Raw genomic sequence first — 12833 nt, 5'->3', positions numbered from 1 at the left:
GGGAAAGCGACTGTTCGGATTTAATTGAAATGTATAAATGATAACAAAAAAATGTCCATATAGATGGACTAAAAAACATCTTGCCAAAGGTGGGAGCCGCACCAACACTTTCAACATTGAGCGTGCGACGCTACCACCCTGCCGTACTTGTGGTATAATATGTATGTTTACAAGCTTAGCCATGGAAGTGTTAGCCAGCGCTAGTCACAGCCACGGCGCATTTTCATTTTCCTTTTCCATGTTGCTTCTAGATTTCAATTAAGAAGAGAAAATTCTTTTTTATGCTTTCTCGTCTGGTTTCGTTGTCTGTTTGCTTCATATATGGTCTTTTGGTGTGGAGTTATCTTCTAGTTGCTATTCAAAATAGTACGAAACCCGCTCCAGAGCCATGCATGTGATTGCGTTTTTTCATGTTTCTTTCTTCCCTGTCTTAGTTTTTCTCACACATTCTTTGAATATCACATCACGTCAAGCCAACCAGGAGTTGGCGTTAAGATTTTTTTTCTTTCTTACACTGCATCGGTTACGGAGGAAAGACTAAAACGTTTATTCAGAACAGGCACATTTTGCTTAGCTTGCGTGCAGTGTAACAATTTCTTCCTTCCTACCTTTCTTTATATTTATCTGTGAGCTTCTCGTTCGCATTGACAAGCACTAATCGAGTACTCTTATCACAAAATATGGCATAAGGATATAAGTATATAGGTCATCGCCGTTCCTTATCTGTGTGGTCATAAAAGCAGAGCCATAAGAATAGTTGCTGCGGGGGAATAAATTACGACACTTCTGATAACTTTCTAAGGTGGCGTCAGAAACATATAAGTGCTCCGCCAAAACGTACTGATAGACAGCGTCGTTTTGTTAAGTTGAACTTTCAGCGGCCAGCTGATGCTGACAGCGAGTTCCTTTTATCTTTTGTCTGACCATTTGTGTGGTACATTTACAGGTGTAAGCGATTTTTTTTTTTTGCTTTCTTCCCCTCCTCATCGACTACAGCCCCACTGCAGCGGTGACTGGAGGTATCGGAGCGATAAGAGACGATTAACACGGCGTGACCGCAGCTGGGTTAATACCGCACTGAGAGGCGCGGCCGATATGAACTTTCCACTGCAAGCGAGGATTACTCCGGCATGAATGCAAGCTGGTTTCCTCCAACGTTGATGAGGTCTCAAGAGTGTGCCGCTCAACCACGCGCACGGGCAAGCCAGAAGGTCTGTGTCTTCCAAGCGATACGGGGACGGATTACAAAAGCAACGACACGTCTGTCACATTACGACAGGTAAGAACTCTTTTCGGCGTAGGTCGGTTGCCGGGCCTTGGTGCGAACGACCGTTGACCGTGGTCAACGTCCCGGAGCAATCATAAACTCCAAGTGCATGGTGCAACTCCAAGGAACGGAGGGTTGCGTTTGGATGTTAAATGCGCTGGTTTGCGCGCCGCGTAGGCGCTATTAACCTTCTTCAAAGACACTGCATGGTATCGACTAGAAACTGTAGTTGCTTGTTAACGTGTGCGTGTGTTGTGTACATCCGTACTTTCTATCAACATGGACATTTTATATGTCACGCTCATCATCGGGAGTAGCTTGTTAGGTGCATGGCCCAGAAAATACTTCCAGCAACCATGAAAGAACCTCCCTCTCTCTCTCTCTCTCTCCCAAAACAACTCTGGCCCTATGAGTGGAGTCCCGGATTAATTTTGACCAGCTGGTGTTTAATGTGCGCCTCGAGAGAAATGCATTATTCCCATGAGAATGTGGCTGCCGGATCTGGGAATCGAGCCCACGACCTCGTGCTTAGCCCCAGAGCGAGTCAGTGATCCACCGCGACGTGTGAACGAGCACGAACAATGGAGCTTCACATTCCGGGTTCTTTCGTTTGCTGTCGCCAGCCTCGCGGCTGGAAGAGGTTCTGCCGCATCGATAACGACCGTTCCCTATTTCCCGACGATTATCGTTTTGCGTAGATTCTATTTATCGCTTATCTTTCATAGTGCCGCATGTGGCCGCACGTGCAGAGTTACGAGTTAATTACGTAGGACGACACGAATGAATAGTGAAAATAATTCTCACAATATGTACGCGCAACGCCCTGTTTACTAAAATTTCATCAGCGCAACAAAGCTTGCAAAGGTGCTGAAATTTTGTACAGTACAAAACGTTCCAACAGAAGAAAGATTGCGAAATAAATAACACACTTACTTCATTTGCAATGATAGAAACCATTATAGAAAATATTTACATTACAAGGTACACAAAAATGCATGTGCAGAAGTATAAGAAAAATACTTGTAACGAGTAAGAAAAAAGAATTAAACTAAGCATGACGTCAGTTACAATACCGCGTGCCATTGCAGATGGTAAAAACAATCGGGAACATTCTCGCGTTTACGTTATTGGCCTCTTGGTCAGCAAGAGAAATTCGTTCAGTGCCTCTGAAGGTGTATCTGCATTGACTATATCAGCTACTGATCTCGGCGAATGATTCCACGAAAAACGAAGTAAGTTAGTGTGAGCGTAAGGTTGGCGACTTTGAAAGAGTGATTCAAGTGCGGAAAAGATGGAGCTGACGCCTTTATTTTTTTATTTACTTATTTACTTTTTTAGTGTAAGGGGTAAGGTAGGGGCATGTCTTGTGAAAGCATGTTGGTCGAGCGGCTTTCCGTCTCGTTTCTAGTAATGCAAGGTCAAGGCTATTTTTCATTCTACATATACTTCAATTATCATAAGAATCCGATGGGGTGTACCTAGCAGTCGCTAGGTTTTCTGGGGATTCTAATCTTTTGATAATCCAAAATCAACAAATGGGCTGACAGATAGAGTGGCACAATGTGGTATAAAGATTATAAACAAGGATAAGGTGACTCAGAAAGGTTGGCCAGCGTTTTGATGGGAGGACCTATCTTCGTCAAAGGTCTCCTATCGAGTGTTGGCCAGCCTTTCTGAAGCACCTTATGCCGTTTTATTACCTTTATATGACATATATATAGGATTTATTGATAGGAAAGACAGAGAGGTCAACCTGAGCTAGTGCGCTCTATATAGTGTTCTACTCTGCACTGGGGAAGAGGGAAGGGGAGTGAAAATACTGGGATGGACGATGATGATAAGAGAAGTGGTGAGTGCTTATGTACGTGAAACAGTTGCCTTGCTAGAGCCGCTCGTCGAGCTTCGTGTCCTGCAGAAACTTCAACAACACTTCAGTTGCGCGCATTGAAATTGCAGTGTCAGGCCATGGGCCGAGGATAGCTTTTTCCGACAGTGGTTGCCTGCCAACGCTGGCAGGCACCCATATCTTCATAAGCTATGCGTGATGAGGATTTCAAATGACTGACGCATATTCAAGTTTGAATTGCACAATTGAACTGTAGGCAAAATGTTGTATGTCTTTGTTAGCTTGGCGAAGTGTGCGCCGGAGAAAACCAAGCATTTCTTTTTTTGCGTTCCCCAATAGAAAGTCAATATGTGTGTTTCACAATAAGAATTTATTTAAATGGGCACCTATCTATTTCAATGGCTTGACTGGTTCAATTTCATCATTATTCATTTCATAAGTCTGCAACGCGAAACTTATTTCGGGTAGTAGACTGGGCATTGGCTTTGTCTTCTAAATATTAATATTTATCTACCAATCAAAACACCATTGACCAATTTTCTACAAATCGTTTTCTAGTACACAGCGATAATTAGGGTCAGTAGCAGCCCGATAAATAACGGAGTCGTAGGCAAATAGACGACTTCTTGAATTTGTAGCAATGTGAATATCATTTATGTAGACTAGAAACAGCATTGGCCCCACTACTGAACTTTGTGGCACACCAGACTTAATGTGCTCAAAGTTATAACTAACGGTGTCAACAAATACCGTTTCACCTGTCGCACAAATATTCATGAACCCAGTCAATGGCTCGATTTTCTTTTTACTAAACATCATTTTATATACCAAGCGCTATGACCAACGCGATCGAGTTACTTTTCGAAATCAATGAAAATTGCATCAGTTTTTAGAAATCCATGCAGCTCGCTTTGAATATCACCTATTAGTTTGGGAAGCTGTGTATCGCAAGAGAGTACATGCTGAAAGCCACGTCGGTTAGCAAATTAACTGTCATAGTCTGAGTGGACAGAATGTGTTCAAACAGTTTACAAGTGACGGTTTCCAAGGGTATCGGTCGATAATCGATAATTGGTCATCTTATTCTTATCACGTGTTTCAAAAATCGACACTACATCAGCAAGTTTCCATTCATCCGGGTTCTGAGTGTTATCTAGTACCGATGGCTGGAAAATGAGTGTAAGTGCTGAATAATGCTTAGTAAGTCTTAGTAATTTCGTGCCAATGCCATCCGGACCAAGTCTTGAGTATGATCAAAAAAACTTCAATAGCTTTTATAACTCTATTAGAGGTTATTATGCGAGGCATTGCAGAGGCATCATAATCAAATACATTATTACTGTTATTAGTGTATTAACTTTCAACACCAAGAAGCCTTTCTTTCAGAATAATACTGCAGAAATATGAATTAAATGCACGTGACAAATCAGCAGCAGCCAATGGAGAACTGTGGCGAGAATATACATGAAGGAATTTTCTCATACGCTCAGGAGAAATCACTTTCCAGACTATTTAAGGTCATATTTAAGAAGCTTGGCATATCGGTAACAAAAAGCTTTCTGGCTTCTTTAATTTTTGATTGCAGGAATTTGCAAATTCAAGAGCTAAATGCAATCGTTTTTTTTTTTCACCTTTTAGTTGTTGTTCTTTTAGAGCGGTTTTCTTTAGACTTTCTTTTCTTATTCAAGGGCCGCTTGACATCCACAGTGAGCCACTGTTTGTGCTTAGTCTTGGTGATGACATTTCTTGGAACGTATATCTCCTGCAACCTTTTCACGTGATTACGAAATAGCGCTCTGTTTTAATGCAAAGTTCGATATTCGTACGCGCACAAAAAAAATTTTGAATTGAATTCTTTGATTTCGGTTTCTATCTCGTTGCAATCAGTCTTGGTAAGCTAGTATATCTCTTTCGTCCGGGAGCGTTTCCTTTTTTCTCTTTCTTTCCTTTTTTCTTTCCTTTCCTTCTTTTATTTTGGCATTGAACAAATGGTGAATCATTCTGTGGTCACTTGCGCGCTCCCTGAAGTTCATGGTGGCATGTTCAGGATTCCTTGTAAGCAACAAATCAAGGGTCGCAACAGAGCGTGTTGGGGCAGAGATAAATTGCGTTATTTGAAAGAATGACAAGTCTACGAAATCAGTGTATCCTTGGTTGTCTTATTCGAAGTTATAACTAACGGCGTCAACAAATACTGTTTCGCCTGTCGCATAAGTATTCATGAACCCACTCGATGGCTCTATCTTCTATTTACTAAACTTCATTTTATATACCAAGCGCAATGACCAACGCGAGCGAATTACTTTTCGAAATCAATGAAAATTGATTCAGAGATCAATTCAGATGAATCGAATAATAATTGATCAATATTTCATCTCCGAAGAGGAGACAATTTTCTGCGTTGAACATCATTATCCCACTTTCGGCAAGTTGTGTTTTCGTCCACTTTCGTTCACACTTTTCCTTATTACTTCTACGTTTCAATTTTTCCCCTGCGCTCCTTCTGACTTCATTGTGTATTTTCTTCGAATCGTTGTAACAAGATATCGAGCCTCTCAGATTCCCATGTTCTTCTAGCACATTGCCTAAAATAAACTAGGCTATCGTATTTTTCAACGAGTCTTTCTCAGAAGATGTGTCTTCTTCGAACGTATCTCGCAATTCTGTACAGTTCCTTGTATCCGTATGAGTCTGCCAAGCTTTTTTTTTTTTTTGCGGGCATAAACAAGGAGGCATTGGCGCCGAGAGCTAGTGTCGGCTACCCCTTTTTACATGAGAGGCAGAAATACACCACAATCCACGGGAAATCACAAATGTAAGTGAAATTAATTATAAAATGGCTTAGTAAGGTGGCTAACTGGGCTAGTTAGTAATCCATAATGAGCGTGAACATCGCAAAAGCAGCACGGGGGTGAAAGCGAGACGAGCTTCGCTCGTCCCGTCTCATTTTCTACGGTCCTAAACTATAAAATGGTGTTACGATAAATGTTCATGCACAAAATGTCACAACACAGAAATACAGCGAAAAATTTCGCGAGCACTGTGTACACACTACTTGTCTACGCAATGTCGCAGCCATAAATCACTGTCTTAAAGCGTAAATGTACAATGACATACATACATACATACATACATACATACATACATACATACATACATACATACATACATACATACATACATACATACATACATACATACATACATACATACATACATACATACATACATACATACATACATACATACATACATACATACATACATACATACATACATACATACATACATACATACATACATACATACATACATACATACATACATACATACATACATACATACATATATACATACATACATACATACATACATACATACATACATACATACATACATACAATGTAAATTTCACCTGGATAATATGTAGATGCATTTTTATCCTAGTATTGATCTCTAATATAACTGCCCTGCGAAACTCCAAAAGCAACAAGTGCCGAGCTTCCTCCCTGCTTTTTCCCTCTCTCCTTCATCTATGCCAATTTCCCCTCTTTCAGCGTAGTCTAGCAAACTGGAAGCCATTCTGGTTTTACAGTGGAGCTGTATATGGCTAGGGTACCATAGAATTTTCGTGTCCGCACACAAAAACTATCACCATCAATGACTCATAACTGCGTAAACACTAATACCCCCGTAAGCAAGCAAGAAATGCAGTGGCTCAGAGCTCCGTGAGACAGAGGCTGCAAACACTCAACGAAGTGCTTACATTCTTAGTGCTTACATTCTTTAGAATCACGCATACTGTACACAGAACAGCATATCGAAAACTGTCATCGGCTGCCTCGGAGAAACCTGGGTAGCGTTGAGTATGAGTTGCGATAGGGACATGACATGACAAGAACTTTATTGAGGTCCCGAAGAGCTCACGTTCGTGAAGGATCCTGGAGGAGCCAATGGCTTCACACATGACGCGACTGGCACGCCGATACACACTGCAACATCATGGGCCTTCTAGACGGCCTGGAGTTGTAGATGTTCTAGACACTTGAGGGTGGATTCACAGAAGTCCTTGGTTTGAAGTGAAGAGGCTTCTTCTAAGCCTGGGCGCAGCCAGAGCATGTGTTCAAAATTACAACATTCGTGGTTAGGACTCCCGGAGAGCAGCTGGCTTACGAAGCACAACGGCAAACACTACCGAGGATCGTGCCCAAGAGACTGACCGTAAGCGGCAGGCCAGAAGGGACGACTGTCGCGAATCGGAGAACGCGGCGAAGAGACGCAGAAGTTTCTTCGATGTCGAAATGCGATGTCGAAAGACTCGTGGCTACTCACTTTGCGTGGGTTAGTTGCGACGACACTACCCCTGTGGTCGTTGTCGCGGTAATTTCAGTGCGAATGTGTCGGGACCGGAATGGAAGTGGTTTACGCGTTTCGTGTTGCAGACATATCGCCTCCGATGCCACACCGATCCGACCCAATCGACTACCCAGCGGCGTACGGGCATCGATTTGACATTATCAAGGAATGTGTCTGCATTTGCGAGTACGCCGGTCAGTGTATATCGCAGTGACCACAAAGACATAGTGACCGTCTTTACTTAGCGACAATGAGTGATGCAATAAAGTCTTTGCCACAAGTTTTCTTACCACGACGTTTACAGCTCCGCTGGTCATCCGCCTTCGCAGGGTGGAATGGCCTGGAGTTTTTACATCCCTTTCCTCTTTTTTTCTGCATCGTTATTTCCTTTCTTTTTCTTAAGTTGGAGCCGCCCCATGACTATTGGGTATGTGCTCACTGCACCTCAATGACTTTCAAAAAGTTCTGTTAAGAGAAATTGATTGGAAGTCACCCCTCGGCTCGAGTTCACAGCCAGATTTACCTCTCCACTCAGGCACGTACCCAGGGGGGGGCCTGGGGGGGCCCGGGCCCCCCCCGAAATCAAGTGGCATACCCCCTTCCCCTCCCCACCCAAGCCACCACTCCTCACACATTCCTGAAGCGCCGCCAGATCAATGTTGAGACTTGGCAGCTGTTCATCGGTCAGCATTATGCTGCCTTTTTCACTCCTTTTAGATGGCGGTAGTTATCGGCATCTCTTGTAATGTGAAGGACAGTTTTTTCATAGATTCCGCACCCGCGCGATTAACTCAAGATGCGTTCAGTTGTCACCATCTATTCAACCGTCACGCGCATAGCTGTTGCTTTTTTTAGTTCAACCTTCTTTGCTTAGGCTGATCCTGGGACCAGGAGAGGGATGCGGCTGTTACTCAGCTGGTCTGTACTCTCATGGAACGAGTTGCGGCCGCGGAGAATACGCCAATTGCGTTTAGCTTTTCCCTTTGCTTCATTATTTCCTTGAGTTACGGCTCGCCGCGACGCTGGCAGATGCCCGGAACCATATACACGTGATATGGGTTCGATAAGGTGGGAAATAAAATAATGTGAAAGAAGGTCCATCATGAAATCCTGCAATAACCCTTAAGCTCATAAGCAAGATGACTGTCGCCCGTTACTTCGTTTGTTTTTACCTAATTCCATAGCACTTTTCGTGCCAAATTGGAAACTGGAAACAAAAATCGCAAGGAGTTGAGAAATTAAGCGATCTACTTAGGGAGAGAGCCAAGGCAACAACCAAACTGCCAGCAAAAGAGAATAATAAAAAAGTTAACCGTTGTTTATGAGAGTATTTATGGATCAACATCTTTTTATTTAGAAAGGAACTAGAGAAAACGTCGCCGGAAGTGGAGAACAATTACTTGTTTTGAATGACGCTTCTACAGTTATCGGTCGAACCGCCTCACGTAGCCACTTCTCTGCTGTGCTTATGTGGGTGTTTTTCTAACCTTTCGCGGTGAGCGCAGTACGTCTAGAATCGCAGAGTCCTGCGCTCTACGCGGTTGTACGGGACTGGCGGCCGCACAGCGTTACGTAATTCACGGAACTGTCAAAACTGATCAACAAGGCGAAAATAACTGATATTCGAAACTATAACATGAGAAAGACTGAAGAAGCCGTCAAAAATGAACGCAGCCTGAAAACAGTAAAAAAGAAACCTAGCATAGGACAAACCATGATGTATGCTAAAAGATAAGAAGGATAATATCATCAGCAATCTCGAAGATATAGTAAAAGCAGCGGAAAAATTCTAAGCTGACTAGTATATAGTACCCAGAGCAGTCACGTAATGAAAATGATATATGAAACGGTAATGAAAAGGTAATGAAACAGTAATGAAAAGGATACAAAAACTTTCCTATAACTAGCGATGAGGTCAGAAGGGCCCTGCAAGACATGAAACGATGAAGAGCAGGAGGAGAAGGTGGAATAACTATCGATTTAATCAAAGATGGAGGTGACATAATGTTTGGAAAACTGGCGGCTCTTTATACGAAGTGTCTATCGACTGTAAGGGTCCCAGAAAACTGGAAGAATGCAGACATTACACTAATCAACAAAAAAGGAAATGTTGAAGAATTGAAAAATTATAGGACCCTTAGCTTGCTCCCAGTATTATATAAAATATTTACCAAAATAATCTCCAATAGAATAAGAGCAACACTCAATTTTGTCAACCAAGGGAACAGGCTGGCTTCCGGAAGAGATACTTTACAATGGATCACATCCATGTCATCAATCAGATTATCGCGAAATTTGCAGAGTACAATAAGCCTCGCTATGTGGCTTATATAGATTACGAAAATGCACTTGATTCAGTAGAGATACCAGCAGTCATAGAGGCACTACGTAATCAAGAAGTAGAGAACGCTTACGTAAAAAGCTTGGAAAACAGTGCTACAATCGTGTGGTATTTGTTTGTTTGAACGAGGCGCGTGGGTGCCATCACTCCAGAAAAGAGGAGGAAGAACGAACTGGGCTCGCGCTGTGAATCTGACCGGTCTTCGCTGCAACCGTTGTTGTAAATATAATATGTAAATAGTTTCTCGTCTTACTGACTCGTCCTTCGCGTAAGAATATCTACAGAGGTTCTACAGCTACCTTAATTCTATACAAGAAAAGCAGGGAGATACCTATAGAGAAAGGGGTCATACAGGGAGACACAATTTCTCCAAAGCTATTCACTGCATGCTTTGAAGAATTCAAGCCAATAAACTGGGAAGGCTTAGGAGTAAAGATCGACGGCAAAACTCTTAGCAACCTTCGGATTGTTGTTGATATTGTTCTATTCAAGAACAATGCAAACGAGTTACAACAAATGATTGGAGACCTTAACGGAGAGAGTGTAAGAGTGGGGTTGAATATTAATATGGAGAAGATGAAGATAATGATAAATAGCCGGGCAAAGGAATAAGAGATTAGGATCGCCTGTCGGCTACTAGACTGCGAAGGAGTACGTTTACCTAGGTCAATTAATCACAGGGAACGCTGATCATGAGAAGAAAATTCACAGAAGAATAAAAATAAGTTGGATTGCATACGGCAGGCATTGCCAGCTCCTGACTGGAAGCTTACCATTATTATTGAAAAGTAAGGTGTGCAATCAGTGCATTTTGCCGGTGCTGACATATGGGGCAGAGTCTTGAGAATGAGTTAAGGACCGCGCAAAGAGCGATCGAACGAAGATTGCTAGGCATAACGTTAAGAGAGAGAAAGAAAGCGGTTTGGATCAGAGAGCGAACGGGTATAGACGATATTCTAATTGACGTGAAGAGGAAAAAATGGTGCTGGGCAGCTCATGCAATGCGCCGATTAGATAACCGTTGGACCATTAGGGTTACAGAATGGGTACCAAGAGAATGAAAACGCAATCGAGGACGACAAAACACTAGGTGGAGCGATGAAATTAGGAAATTCACGGGCGCTGGTTGGAATCGGTTGGCGCAGGACAGGGGTAATTGGAGATCGCAGGGAGAGGCCTTCGTCCTGCAGTGGACATAAATCAGGATGATGATGATGATGATGATGATGATGATGATGATGATGATGATGATGATGATGATGATGATGATGATTGAGGTGGTGGGCCCCCCCCGAAAAAAAATCCTGGGTACGTGCCTGTCTCCACTACTGTCGAAAAGCATGCTGGTAGTACTTCTCCTTAGTGGGCCGAAGAGCAGATGTGATAACAAACGTGTTGTGTTTGAACCACGACAAACGCGCTTACCACTCGACGACAAAAGGCAAGGAGGTGAGACTAGTAATAAAAAATCTACAATAAGAGTAGACTTAAGAAGACGCGCTTCCCGCTAAAATCGGTGTAAAAGTCCACAAGTTCATTGTCCTACGCGTTCCCCTCAATGTTGTCTTGAACCCAAGTGCAGCAGGACGGCGACAAGAACTGCTGTCATCGTAGTGCCGACATTGCCACTGTGGATGCACTCTAAACGTGGTGAATTCGGTCTAGACTTTCGACCTGAAAAAGGAAAGTAGTAAACACGCTATGCTTTCAATTCAAAGTATATCACGTATTCTTTTATCTTCTCTTCGCTCCTTCTTTCTTTTTTTTCCCTGGAATAATGTTTTAGTTTCGGCCAGAACCAACTAGCACATCTTTTCACTTCTAGCACTTAACTGTACTTCACTGACTACGCCCGGTGGTTCCCCCTATAAGAAATTGTGTGAACAACATTTGTTTACTTCAGTGCCTTCAAGTACATGCTTGAAATGCCGGATAACGAAACTATACAGTTGAGCCCGTTCATTAGGAAGCTCATGTGACCTCCAAGATCCTTCGTTATACAGCTCACTTCGTTGTCAAGATGTTCCACCGCACCGTTCGCGTTAGAGCATGCTGAGCACGTTCAGAAAAAAAAAACGTTAATTAAACATGCAATCAAGGAATACTCAGTGAAGTTACTAATTTTCTTCTGCACACTTTAGCCTACGTAATGTGAGACTGTACCCGACATTGTGGCATCGCTTTTAACAGCAAGTTTAGGGGCCAAACCGGGGAATGGAGCAGGGTGCCAGGGTGTGCAGTTGGTAAAGTGCCAGTATTATCTCCTTTGCCGCGAAAATTCGACCAGGCAACGACAATCTCGACGGTTTCTTGTGTTGTTGAACGGTGCTCCTTAGGCGCTTCGTGCGTTCGCTGTAGAGCAACAAATCGGCCGTCAGGGACGTTTGAATGTCTTCGTTGTGCAGGCAAATTTGCGGCAGTAGTCTTTGCTGTAGAGGTGTTCACGATACATGTGAACGATAGTAATCTGGCCGGGACAAGCAGAATCCTTCATTGCACAGGCCTCTTATAGAGGCATTAGTTGAAGAGGCGCTGGACTGTAGCTTAGGATTTAGCCATGACAGTCAAGGAGCCGTCGCGACCGCTTCAGTCTTGGCCCGAAGCTGCATTTCACTCCCAGAAGTCGAGAAGTCAAGTGTGGTAGCACTTAATGAATGCGGGAATAAGCCTGAACATCACGCTCTTTGAGTGTTTTATTCTGTAGGTCTCTAATGATGAGGAGGAGGGAGGGAGAGAGGCAAACTGTTGCAATCTTTTCAACTGTTGTGTTCGTTTTTCTCCAATGTAGTATTTGCCCTCTATTGAAGTAGAGGGGCTTTTGTTGTTGCTTACTAACTGTTGAAAAACGGGAAGGCAGGGTACATCACAGCTAGCTGTGCCAATACGCAGTTGATAAATCGAAGCTGTGGTTTATAATCACGTAGCATAACAAGGCAAACCCAGTTTGGCTGCACTTCAGTTGAATGATACAGCCATAGAAAGGTATTCCTCTCTCTCTCACTCTGTGTGTGAGGAAAAAAAGA

At 43.0% G+C, this 12833-nt stretch overlaps 1 protein-coding gene across 1 annotated transcript in view; it reads left to right on the top strand.

Moving 5' to 3' along the window:
* The first annotated feature begins 1019 nt into the window (after positions 1–1019).
* The window catches only part of alpha-Man-IIa (alpha-mannosidase 2), a 95854-nt gene continuing 84040 nt past the window's right edge, over positions 1020–12833 (top strand). Inside the window, exon 1 of the mRNA XM_065428863.2 lies at positions 1020–1279. The gene's annotated coding sequence lies outside the window, so the exon portion shown is untranslated. The remainder of the gene's footprint in view (positions 1280–12833) is intronic.

Source organism: Dermacentor albipictus, chromosome 4 (assembly GCF_038994185.2).
Source record: "Dermacentor albipictus isolate Rhodes 1998 colony chromosome 4, USDA_Dalb.pri_finalv2, whole genome shotgun sequence".
In the NCBI taxonomy this organism is placed as follows: Eukaryota; Metazoa; Arthropoda; class Arachnida; order Ixodida; family Ixodidae; genus Dermacentor; species Dermacentor albipictus.
The sequence above is the reverse complement of the archived record's forward strand: the minus strand, read 5'-3'. Positions and strand labels throughout refer to the sequence as shown.